This window comes from Macaca nemestrina, chromosome 5 (assembly GCF_043159975.1).
Source record: "Macaca nemestrina isolate mMacNem1 chromosome 5, mMacNem.hap1, whole genome shotgun sequence".
In the NCBI taxonomy this organism is placed as follows: domain Eukaryota; kingdom Metazoa; phylum Chordata; class Mammalia; order Primates; family Cercopithecidae; genus Macaca; species Macaca nemestrina.
In genome coordinates this window covers 150,514,218-150,526,985 of record NC_092129.1, presented here as the reverse complement: position 1 = coordinate 150,526,985, position 12,768 = coordinate 150,514,218, and positions in this window count along the sequence as shown.

The window sequence follows — 12,768 nt, the reverse complement described above, 5'->3', positions numbered from 1 at the left end:
ATGGTGGTGTGCACCTGTAGTCCCAGCTACTTGGGAAGCTGAGGTGGGAAAATCACTTGAACCTGGAAGGTGGAGGTTGCAGTGAGCTGAGATCACGTGCCACTGCACTCCAGCCTGGGCAACAGAGCAAGACTGTCTCAAAAAAAAAAAAAAAAAAAAAGAAAACAATAACATCAACATCAACAAAAAGGACGCCCACACAAAAACCACATCCAAGGTCATCAACATCAAAGATCAAAGGTAGATAAATCCACAAAGATGAGGAAAAACCAGCATAAAAATGCTGAAAATTCCAAAAACCAGAATGCCTCTGCTCCTCCAAATGATTGCAACTCCTCTCCAGCAAGGGCACAAAACTGGACAGAGAATGAGTTTGATGAATTGACAGAAGTAGACTTCAGAAAGTGGGTAATAACAAACTGCTCTGAGCTAATGCAAGGAAACTAAGAACTTTGATAAAAGGTTATAAGAACTGCTAACTAGAATAACCAGTTCAGAGAAGAATATAAATGACCTGATGCAGCTGAAAAACACAGCACAAGAACTTTGTGAAGCGTACACAAGTATCAATAGCAAGATCAATCAAGCAGAAGAAAGGATATCAGAAACTGAAGATCAATTTAATGAAATAAAGTGTGAAGACAAGATTAGAGAAAAAAGAATGAAAAGGAATGAACAAAGCCTCCAAGAAGTATGGGACTACGTGAAAAGACCAAACCTACGAGTGATTGGTGTACCTAAAAGTGACAGGAAGAATGGAACCAAGTTGGAAAACAAGCTTCAGGATATTATCCAGGAGAACTTCCCCAGCCTAGCAAGACAGGCCAGCATTCAAATTCAGGAAATACAGAGAACACCACAAAGATATTCCCCGAGAAGTGCAACCCCAAGACACATAATCATCAGATTCTCCAAGGCTGAAATGAAGGAGAAAATGTTAAGGGCAACCAGAGAGAAAGGTCAGGTTACCTACAAAGGGAAGCCCATGAGACTTAATAGTGGCTCTCTCTGCAGAAACCCTACAAGCCAGAAAAGAGTGGGGGCCAATACTTAACATTCTTAAAGAAAAGAATTTTCCACCCAGAATTTCATATCCAGCTACACTAAGCTTCATAAGGGAAGGAGAAATAAAATCCTTTACAGACAAGCAAATGCTGAGGGATTTTGTCACCACCAGGCCTACCTTAAAAGAGCTCCTGAAGGAAGCACTAAATATGGAAAGGAAAAACCAGTACCAGCCACTGCAAAAACACACCAAAATATAAAGACCAGTGGCACTATGAAGAAACTGCATCAACTAATGTGCAAAATAACTAGCATCATGGGGACAGGATCAAATTCACACATAACAATATGTATTATTATTATTATTTTTATTATACTTTAAGTTCTTGGGTACATGTGCACAACATGCAGGTTTGTTACATATGTATACATATGCCATGTTGGTGTGCTGCACCCATTAATTCGTCATTTACTTTAGGTGTTTCTCCTAAGGCTATCCCTCCCCGCTACCCCCACCCCACGACAGGCCCCAGTGTGTGATGTTCCCCACCCTGTGTCCAAGTGCACACATAACAATATTAACCTTAAATGTAAATGGGCTAAATGCCCCAATTAAAAGACACAGACTAGCAAATTGGATAAAGAGTCAAGACCCATCAGTGTGCTGTATTCAGGAGACCCATCTCACTTGCATAGACATGCATAGGCTCAAAATAAAGGGATGGAAGAATATTTACCAAGCAAATGGAAAGAAAAAAAATGCACGGGTTGCAATCCTAGTCTCTGATAAAACAGATTTTAAACCAACAAAGATCAAAAGAGACAAAGAAGGGCATCACATAATGGTAAAGGGATCAATGCAACAAGAAGAGCTAACTATCCTAAATATATGTGCATCCAATACAAGAGCACCCAGATTCATAAAGCAAATTCTTAGAGACCTGTAAAGAGACTTAGACTCCACACAATAATAGTGGGAGATTTTAACACCCCACTGTCAATATTAGACAGATAAACGAGACAGAAAATTAACAAGGATATTCAAGGCTTGAACTCAGCTCTGGACCAAGCAGACCTAATAGACATCTACAGAACTCTCCACCTCAAATCAGCAAAATACACATTCTCATCAGCACCACATAGCACTTATTAATCTAAAATGAACTACATAATTGGAAGTTAAACACTCCTCAGCAAATGCAAAAGAATGGAAATCATAGCAAACAGTATCTTAGACCACAGTGCAATCAAATTAGAACTCAGGATTAAGAACTCCCTCAAAACCACACAGCTACATGGAAACTGAACAACTTGCTCCTGAATGACTACTGGGTAAATAATGAAATTAAGTCAGGAATAAGTTCTTTGAAACCAATCAGAACAAAGACCCAATGTACCACAATCTCTGAGACACCACTAAAGCAGTGTTTAGAGGGAAATTTATAGCACTAAATGCCCACATCAGAAAATGGGAAAGATCTAAAATAGACACCCTACCATCACAATGAAAAGAACTAGAGAAGCAAGAGCAAACACATTCAAAAGCCAGCAGAAGACAAGGAATAACTAAGATCAGAGCAGAACTGAAAGAGATACAGACACAAAAATCCCTTCAAAAGATCAATGAATACAGGATCTGGATTTTTGAAAAGATTAATAGATAGACCTCTAGCCAGGCTAATGAAGAAAAGAGAGGAGAATCAAATAGACACAATAAAAAATGATATAGGGGATATCACCACTGATCCCACAGAAATACAAAATAACTAAGATCAGAGCAGAACTGAAATAGATACAGACACAAAAAACCCTTCAAAAGATCAATGAATCCAGGAGCTGGATTTTTGAAAAGATTAATAGATAGACCTCTAGCCAGGCTAATGAAGAAAAGAGAGAAGAATCAAATAGACGCAATAAAAAATGATATAGGGGATATCACCACTGATCCCACAGAAATACAAACTACCATCAGAGAATACTATAAACACCTCTATGCAAATAAACTAGAAAATCTAGAAGAAATGGATAAATTCCTGGACACATACATCCTCTCAAGACTAAATCAGGAAGAAGTTGAGTCCCTGAATAGACCAGTAACAAGTTCTGAAATTGAGGCAGTAATTAATAGCCTACCACCGCCCCCCCCACCAAAAAAAAAAAAAAAAAAAAAAAAAGCCCAGGACCAGACGGATTCACAGCCGAATTCTACTAGAGGTACAAAGAGAAGCTGGTGCCATTCCTTCTGAAACCATTCCAAACAATAAAAAAAGAGGGACTCCTCCCTAACTCATTTTATGAGGCCAGCATCATCCTGATATCAAAACCTGGCAGAGACACAACAAAAAGGAAAATTTCAGGCCAATATCTCTGATGAAGATTGATGCAAAAATCCTCAGTAAAATACATGCAAACTGAATCCAGCAGCACATCAGAAAGCTTATCCACCATGATCAAGTCGACTTCATCCCTGGGATGCAAGGCTGGTTCAACATATGCAACTCAATAAACGTAATCCATCACATGAACAGAACCAATGGCAAAAACCACATTATTATCTCAATAGAGGCAGAAAAGGCCTTTGATACAATTTGATACCCCTTCATACTAAAAACACTCAATAAACTAGGTATTGTTGAAACATATCTCAAACTAATAAGAGCTATTTATGACAAACCCACAGCCAATTTCATACTGACTGGGCAAAAGCTGGAAACATTCCCTTTGAAAACTGGCACAAGACAAGGATGCTGTCTCTCACCACTCCTGTTCAACATAGTATTGGAAATTCTGGCCAGGGCAATCAGGCAAGAGAAAGCAATAAAGCATATTCAAATAGGAAGAGAGGAAGTCAAATTGTCTGTTTGCAGATGACATGATTGTATATTTAGAAAACCCCATTGTCTCAGCCCAAAATCTTCTTAAGCTGATAGGCAACTTCAGCAAAGTCTCCAGATACAAAATCAATGCAAAAATCACAAGCATTCTATACACCAATAATAGACAAACAGAGAGCCAAATCATGAATGAACTCCCAGTTGCTACAAAGAGAATAAAATACCTAGAAATACAACTTATAAGGGACATGAAAGAGCTGTTCAAGGAGAACTACACACCACTGTTCAAGGAATTAAGACAGGACACAAACAAATGGAAAAACATTCCATGCTTATGGATAGGAAGAATCAATATTGTGAAAATGGCCATACGGACCAAAGTAATTTATAGATTCAATGTTATTCCCATCAGGCTACCATTGACTTTCTTCACAGAATTAGAAAAAACTACTTCAGATTTCATATGGAACAAAAAAGGGCCCGTATAGCCAAGACAATCCTAAGCAAAAAGAACAAAGCTGGAGGCATCATGCTACCTGACTTCAAACTATACTACAAGGCTACAGTAACTAAAAGAGCATGGTACTGGTACCAAAAACTATATATAGACCAAGAGAACAGAACAGAGGCTTCAGAAATATCACCACACATCTACAACCATCTGATCTTTGACAAACCTGACGAAAACAAGCCATGGGGAAGGGATTTCCTATTTAATAAATGGTTTTGGGAAAACTGGCTAGCCGTATGCAGAAAACTGAAACTAGACCCCTTCCTTACACCTTATACAAAAATTACCTGATTAAACAATTAAACAGAAAACCTAAAACCATAAAAATCCTAGAAAAAAACCTAGGCAATACCATTCAGGAAATAGGCATGGGCAAAAAAGACTTTATGACTAAAACACCAAAAGCAATGGCAACAAAAGCCAAAATTGATAAATGGGATCTAATTAAACTAAAGAGCTTCTGCTCAGTGAAATAAGCTATCATCAGAGTGAACAGGCAACCTACAGAATGGGAGAAAATTTTTGCAATCTATCCATCTGACAAAGGTCTAATATCCAGAACCTACAAGGAACTTAAACAAATGTATAAGAAAACAAAACAACTTCATCAAAACGTGGGCGAAGGATATGAACAGACAGACACTTCTCAAAAGAAGACATTTATGTGGCCAAGAAACATATGAAAAAAGCTCATCATCACTGGTCATTAGAGAAATACAAATCAAAACCACAATGAGATTCCATCTCATGCCAGTTACAATGGCAATCATTAAAAAGTCAGGAAGCAACAGATGTGGAGAGGCTGTGGAGAAACAGGAACACTTTTACACTGTTGGTGGGAGTGTAAATTAGTTCAACCATTGTGGAAAACAGTGTGGTGATTCCTCAAGGATCTAGAACCAACAATCCCATTACTGGGTGTATCCCCAAAAGGATTATAAATCATTTTACCATAAAGACACATGCACATGTATGTTTATTGCAGCACTATTTACAATAGAAAAGACTTGGAACCAGCCCAAATGCCCATCAATGATAGACTGGATAAAGAAAATGTGGCACGTATATACCATGGAATACTATGCAGTCATAAAAAAGAATGAGTTCATATTCTTTGCAGGGACATGGATGAAGCTGTAAACCATCATTCTCAGCAAACTAACACAGGAAGAGAAAACTAAACACTGCATGTTCTTGCTCATAAGAGTGAGTTGAACAATGATAACACCTGGACACAGGAAGGGAGATACCACACACCGGAGCCTGTCAAGAGGAGAGAGAGCATTAGGACAAATACCTAATGCATGTGGGGCTTAAAACCTACATGACAGATTGATAGGTGCAGCAAACCACCACGGCACATGAATACCTATGTAACAAACCTGCACGTTCTGCACATGTATCCCAGAACTTAAAGTATAATAATAAAAGAAAGAATATCATTAAAATTGATAAAAAATTATTCTCCTGGAAAAATCTGGATTCTATATACACAGAACACATACTAAGAATGTGTAAATGTAAATTGTATAAAGCAAAATTGTATCTCTTTCCACAGTATACTAAAAAGTCCAAGAAATGGCCAGAAAACTATTAGTAATAATATGAGAGTCTGAAAATATAAAAAATGAATTACTTTTCTCTATACTTGTTAAAAGTAATTTAAAAAATGTAAAAATCCCACTTACAATGACAACAAAACATTATAGGTATGTAGGAGTAAATATAACAAGAACTAATATGAAGAAATCTAAACTTTTGAGAAAGCACCAACTGTAAAGTCTTGTGAAAGCACCAATATGAAGACCTAAACCAATGAAGACTCATACAACATTTCTGCGTGGAGTGACTTCAATAATAACAATAATGTCAAATAGCTCCAAATAGATAACTCATTTTCAGTCAGAATGCTATTTTTTTTTTGAGGGGAGTCAGGTAAAATTAAAGTTCATATGGCAGAACATATTCCAAAAGAGCCAAGAAAACAATGAAAAAAGAGTAGAATAAGACATGTTTAATAGATACTCAAACTTTTCATATACTCTGTATAATCAAAACAGTATATGACATTTTTATCCTAATTGCCTCACTTTACAAAACTGTAATATTACCAATATACTGTATGTCTACTTGTGTATTTTATTGTCTATATATGTGTTTATGTACTTTATACATAAGCTGATAAGCAACTTCAGCAAAGTCTCAGGATACTGAACATCTGTGATTTATACCTGAGAAGAATAAATCACAATAAATCACTGGATTTCTTGATCCACCTGGAACTCGTTTTTGACCCTTGGAGGGCAATGTTGCCCCTGTTGAGAATGCACAATTTAGTGGAAAAAGAATAGTTGATTCTACAAATGTTGCTGATATAATTTGGTATCTGTCAGGGAGGAAAAAAAGTGAAACCTCTGTTCATAACAAAATGGATTAAATATTTAATTGTAAAAAAGAAATAGAAAATAAAAATTGTAAAATAGAAAAAATTAAATGAATATAAATATGTGTACCACAGTAGTCAAGAAGACTATTTATTTATTTATTTATTCAACTTTTTTTAAGATTCAGCAAATACATGTGCAGGTTTGTTACCTGTGTATATTGTGTAATGCTGAGGTTTGGAATATGAATGATCCTGTCACCCAGGTAGTGAGCACAGTAGCCAATACGTAGATTTTTCAGCCCTTGTCCTCCTCCCTTCTTCCCCTCTCTTCTTGTCTCCAGTATCTATTGTTCCCATCTTTATGTTCATGTGTACCCAATGTTTAGCTCCCACTTGTGAGAACATGCCATATTTGGTTTTGTTTCTGTGTTAATTAGCATAGGATAATGGCCTCCAGCTGCATCCGTGTGACTGTAAAGGACATTTCATTCTATTTAATGGCTGAGTAGTATTCCATGGTATATATGTACCACATTTCTTTATCCAGTCCACTACTGATGGGCATCTAAGTTGATTCCATGTCTTTGCTATAGTGAATAGCACTGCGATGAACATATGAATGCACGTGTCTTTTTGGTAGAATAATTTTTGAGTATACACGCATATGGTAATGGGATTCCTGGGCCAAATGGTAGTTCTACCTTTAGTTCTTTGAGAAATATCCAAACTGCTTTCCACAGTGGCTGGACTAACTTACATTCTCACTAATTGTGTATATGCATTCCAAAGAGACCCTTTAGAAAGCCCAGAAGTTACCGAGGATAAGGCAGACACATTTGACTAGATGAAATACATTTTTGTATAGTAAAATGTACCTTCATTTAATTTACTTCATTTCAGTTAACAAATCTTTGATGAGCATCTACTATGTGTGAGGCACTTTTCTAAGCAAAGAGATAGAGAATGGGTGGTACTGTTTTAGTTAGGGTAGTCAAATTTAAGCATATTTCTTAAAATAATCGAGTAGTGCATATGTTTGAGGGGGAGTGTTCAGGCTGATTCTGAAGCAAGAACATGCTTGGCAGGCATGAGGAGAAATGAGGAGGCCAGTGTGGCTGCAGCAATGGAAGGGAGATGGAGAGTGGGTGATGAGGCTAGAGGAGAAGTCAGAAGCTAGATACTGTAAGGCCTTGAAGGCCATGATAAGAACTTTCATGAAGCTGGATGTGGTGACTCAGCCTAATCCCAGCACTTTGGGAGGCTGAGGCGGGAGGGTTGCTTGAACCCAGGAGTTTGAGACCAGCCTGGGCAACATAAGACCTCATCTCTACCAAACCTAAAAAATAAAAAATTAGTCGGGTATGGTGGCGTGCATTTGTAGTCCCAACTACTGAGGAGGCCAAATGGAAGGATTGCTTGAGCCCGGGAGGTTGAGGTTGCAGTGAGCTGTGATCATGCCAGTGCACTCGAGCCTGGGCAACAGCTCGAGACCCTGTCTCAAACAAACAAACAAACAAAAAACAATTTTCAACTTTTACACTGATGGGGGTTGGTCTTTGGAGAGTTTTGAGTAGAGAAGTGACTTCATCTGATTTACATTTTGAAAGCACGATTCTGTTGGGAGTGGGGAGTGAGATTGAGAAGCTCAGTTTGGAAGCAAGCACAGCAATGCAGGTGAGATATGACAATGGTTTGGACATCTTGATGAAGTAAATGAGTAGTAGTCAGATTCAAGATATAATTTTAGGGTACAGGTTGATGAGTTGGATGTAGAGAAAGAATGAGTAGATTGAGAAAACATATTTTCCGCACAAATGGCAGATAAAAACTTAATATGCAAAAACGCATAAAACTGGGTAAGACAAAGCGCAAACCACCGGTTTGAAAAGCAATTAAATCACAGGAGAGAAAATTCAAAATACTGTTAAACTTATGAAAAAATGTTCAGTTTCACTAGTAGTCAGGAAAATACAATTAAAGGAACAGTTAGATACCACTTTTCTCCATAGACAAAGATTAAAAATAGCTACCGCTTCCAGTACCAGTGCAAGTATGGGGAAGATAGGACTCTCATATATTCCTGTAGGAATGTGAATTATTACAAATTTTGGGAAAAGTAATTAGGTAATATCCATTAACGTTAAAATACACATTTCTTTTGATCTGGCAGTTCTACTTCTGGAAATCTATCCTAGAGAAATAAAATCTTGATCGTATATAGAGATGTTTATTGCAGTATCATTTGGCAATGGCAGAATCATTTAGCCAAAGGCAAAAGGCTAGAAACAAGCTAAATGTCTATCTTTAAGGAAATGGTTGAATAAGCAGTAATTCATACATACTACTGGATGATATGCTATTAAAATGTTAGATTGATGTGGTGTTGTCCATGATGTATTGTTAGGTGAAGAAAACAAGTTGCAGAATTATATATATAGTTTGACCCCATTTTTAGAAAAAAATTCCTACATATACTCGTATTTGCATACATTTTTATATAAACATGGATTAAGATGTGGAGAGATTCATAGAAAGTTAAGACTGTGAGTTTTTAATTTTTGAAGACAGAAACTTAATAAAGATTTAAATAGAAAATTTATTGAGACCTAGCTTACAATGTGTATAATCTGTAGTATGGCATCTCAGGTTTGACTTCCTGGTCTTGGCAAGTACTCAAGCTTCTGGATGACGATGGATAAGAGTGTCTTTATTCCTGAAACACTATGATTACAGGCTTGGATTTCTTCAAAACCACAATTGGAACTTCTCAAGTAAAGTGTAGGAACACTAGTTGTTTTTTTTTCTATTCCTGATTGTTTTTAAGGGGGAAAGTAAAGGAATCTCATCAAATATAAAACTGAATATTTTGATAATTTTTCAGCTTATTCTTTTGTTCCTTTGGATCCTGTTTTTTCCTTCTATATCTTGTCCCCTTTCCCAGTTCCCTGTATTCACTTCCTTGATATGTCAGTTACAACCTAGGGTGAGAGATATTTAGGGGAAAATGGGAAATTGCATTTTTTAATTTTAATTTTTTGAGACGGAATCTCACTCTGTTGCCCAGGCTGGAGTGCAGTGGCACGATCTCGGCTCACTGTAACCTCTGCCTCCTGGGTTCAAGCAATTTTTCTGCCTCAGCCTCCTGAGTAGCTGGGACCACAGGTGTGCGCCACCACGCCTGGCTAATTTTTGTATTTTTAGTAGAGACAAGGTTTCTCTATGTTGGCCAGGCTGGTCTTGAACTCCTGACCTCATGATCCATCTGCCTCGGCCTCTCAAAGTGGTGGGATTACAGGCATAAGCCACCACGCCCGGCCAGGAAATTGCATTTTTAATGCAATACTAACTCAGGGAGTCTTTAATTAGGATAGGAGCTGCATTAACTGATTTTACATAAATTGTTTGTTTCCTAATATTTTGTGTTTCTCATTCAGTTTCATTATCTCTAAACTCACCTTTCTGCTTTTCTTTCCTATGTTCTGCTCCTAAATGAAAAACGACTAATTGAATTGACTTCCATTCCATTCTTGTGAACAGGACATTTGACATTTGTATTAGTTTATTTGCAAAACAAAATTTATTATTGATTTCTTAAGGTAAGTTTCACATTCCTACTTTTATATTGCCACTATCTTAGAAGTACATATTTATGTATTTTCTTAAAATTTTCATCATTTTGTTAAACATGGTGTCATTTTGATAGCTTGTCCTTTTTCCTTTCTTTTTTTGGGGTCCTTCAAGATTTCCACATCTGTATCTTTACAGGAGGGCTAACAATTGCTTTAAATTTGTCAGTTTTTCAGTGGCCTTTAGAAAATGGTCCACAAATTTTTTTTTTTTTGAGACAGAGTCTCGCTCTGTCGCCCAGGCTGGAGTGCAGTGGCCGGATCTCGGCTCACTGCAAGCTCCGCCTCCCGGGTTCACGCCATTCTCCTGTCTCAGCCTCGCGAGTAGCTGGGACTACAGGTGCCCGCCACCTCGCCCGGCTAGTTTTTTTGTATTTTTTAGTAGAGACGGGGTTTCACTGTGTTAGCCAGGATGGTCTCGATCTCCTGACCTCGTGATCCGCCCGTCTCGGCCTCCCAAAGTGCTGGGATTACAGGCTTGAGCCACCGCGCCCGGCCACAAAATTTTTATAGTTGGAGTATTCTATTGTATGATTTACTTGCCTTCAAAGACCTAGTGGGAGCGCAAATGTTTTGACCCCAAGTTAGAAGTTATGGAGAAGATACAGGAAGGTTTCTTTTTTTTTTTTTTTTTGAGACGGAGTCTTGCTCTGTCGCCCAGGCTGGAGTGCAGTGGCCAGATCTCGGCTCACTGCAAGCTCCGCCTCCCGGGTTCACGCCATTCTCCTGCCTCAGCCTCCCGAGTAGCTGGGACTACAGGCGCCCACCACCTCGCCCGGCTAGTTTTTTGTATTTTTTAGTAGAGACGGGGTTTCACCGTGTTAGCCAGGATGGTCTCGATCTCCTGACCTCGTGATCCGCCCGTCTCGGCCTCCCAAAGTGCTGGGATTACAGGCTTGAGCCACTGCGCCCGGCCAGGAAGGTTTCTATAGATCTATCTCTTCTGAATTCTTGCTTTTTTGCTGAAGTAATTGCCTTGACAGGGTCCCTGCTTCTTACCAGAAATCTGAGAGAAGTTGCATTAGTCATACCCTTCTAAAACCTAGTAGTGGCGGGGCACAGTGGCTTACGCCTGTAATCCCAGCACTTTGGGAGGCTGAGGTGGTGGATCACCTGAGGTCAGGAGTTTGAGACCAGCCTGGCCAACATGGTAAAACCCCGTCTCTACTAAAAATACACAAATTAGCTGGACTTGGTGATGCACCCCTGTAATCGCAGGTACTCAGGAGGCTGAGGCACGAGAATCGCTTGAACGCAGGAGGAGGAGGTTGCAGTGAGCCAAGATCATGGCACTGCACTCCAGCCTGGGTAAAGAGTGAGGAAAAACAAACAAACAAACAAAACAACCTACTAGTTAGCTGTCAGATGGACCACAGAGGCTGAAAAAAATGACATGAGTATGATGAAAATCTAATACTTTGTGAAAATCTTTCTGGTCAAAAATTTTCACTGATAACAGCCTAATGTGTGTAAAAGATATGCCAGCTAAGGCTGGTAAAATCTCTAAATGTGTATTTTCCGCAGATGACAAAAGCAATTTACAATATTAAAATCCATGTTCAATATCTGTCTTCCATCCTCTTCTCTCTCACTCCCTCTCTCTGGCAACTCAGTTTTGCTAAACCTATGCAGCTCATCAAAGACCTGAGGATTCTGTGACTTTTAAAATTAACATAGGCTTCCATACCTGTGGCAGGGCTGTGAGAACAATTGTGCTAGAAATTGTGGAGATACTCTTTTAAGGTTGTGGTTGGGTAGCCTGAAATATTTATGAAACATTTTACACTTTGGGCAGAGACTAATGTCTGGTTTCTGTCCTTTTTTCATCAAACATCTCTAAAGAATAGCATATCAGTATGGAAAGATTCCTTGGAAGACATTTAGTTAGTCCAAAGAATTTGATAACTAGAATTATAGACTCTCAGGAAGTCTATTTGGAAGGGACCATAAAGATAATTTATTCCAATTACTCAGCTGTTTCCTGAATCTCCTCTGTGGCATTCTCACTGAATGAACCTTAAACTCTTGCTTAAACTCTTTGGGCCTCTGCTTCTCCTTATTACAAAGATAAAATTTGTTACTTTGTACCTTCCATTCACTGATCTCATTTCTTTGGGGCAATACAAAATATTCTAATCCCTTATGAACTTTCACCTGTTTGAACGTAATTCTCATTGTTTCCTCATATTTGACTTCCCAGGGGAATTCTGCAACTTCCTGCTCACTTGAGTCTTTCTCTCCTGAAGGCATTTAGTTTATCCACATCCCATGATTGAGCTGAATGTAATATTCAGGGTGTGGGCTAACCAGCACAGAATTGAACAGTATAAAAGTAAAATTTCTAAACATGATTATTTAAAAATAGACTAAAATAAATTAACTCTTTTGGATGTTTGAAAGGCACAT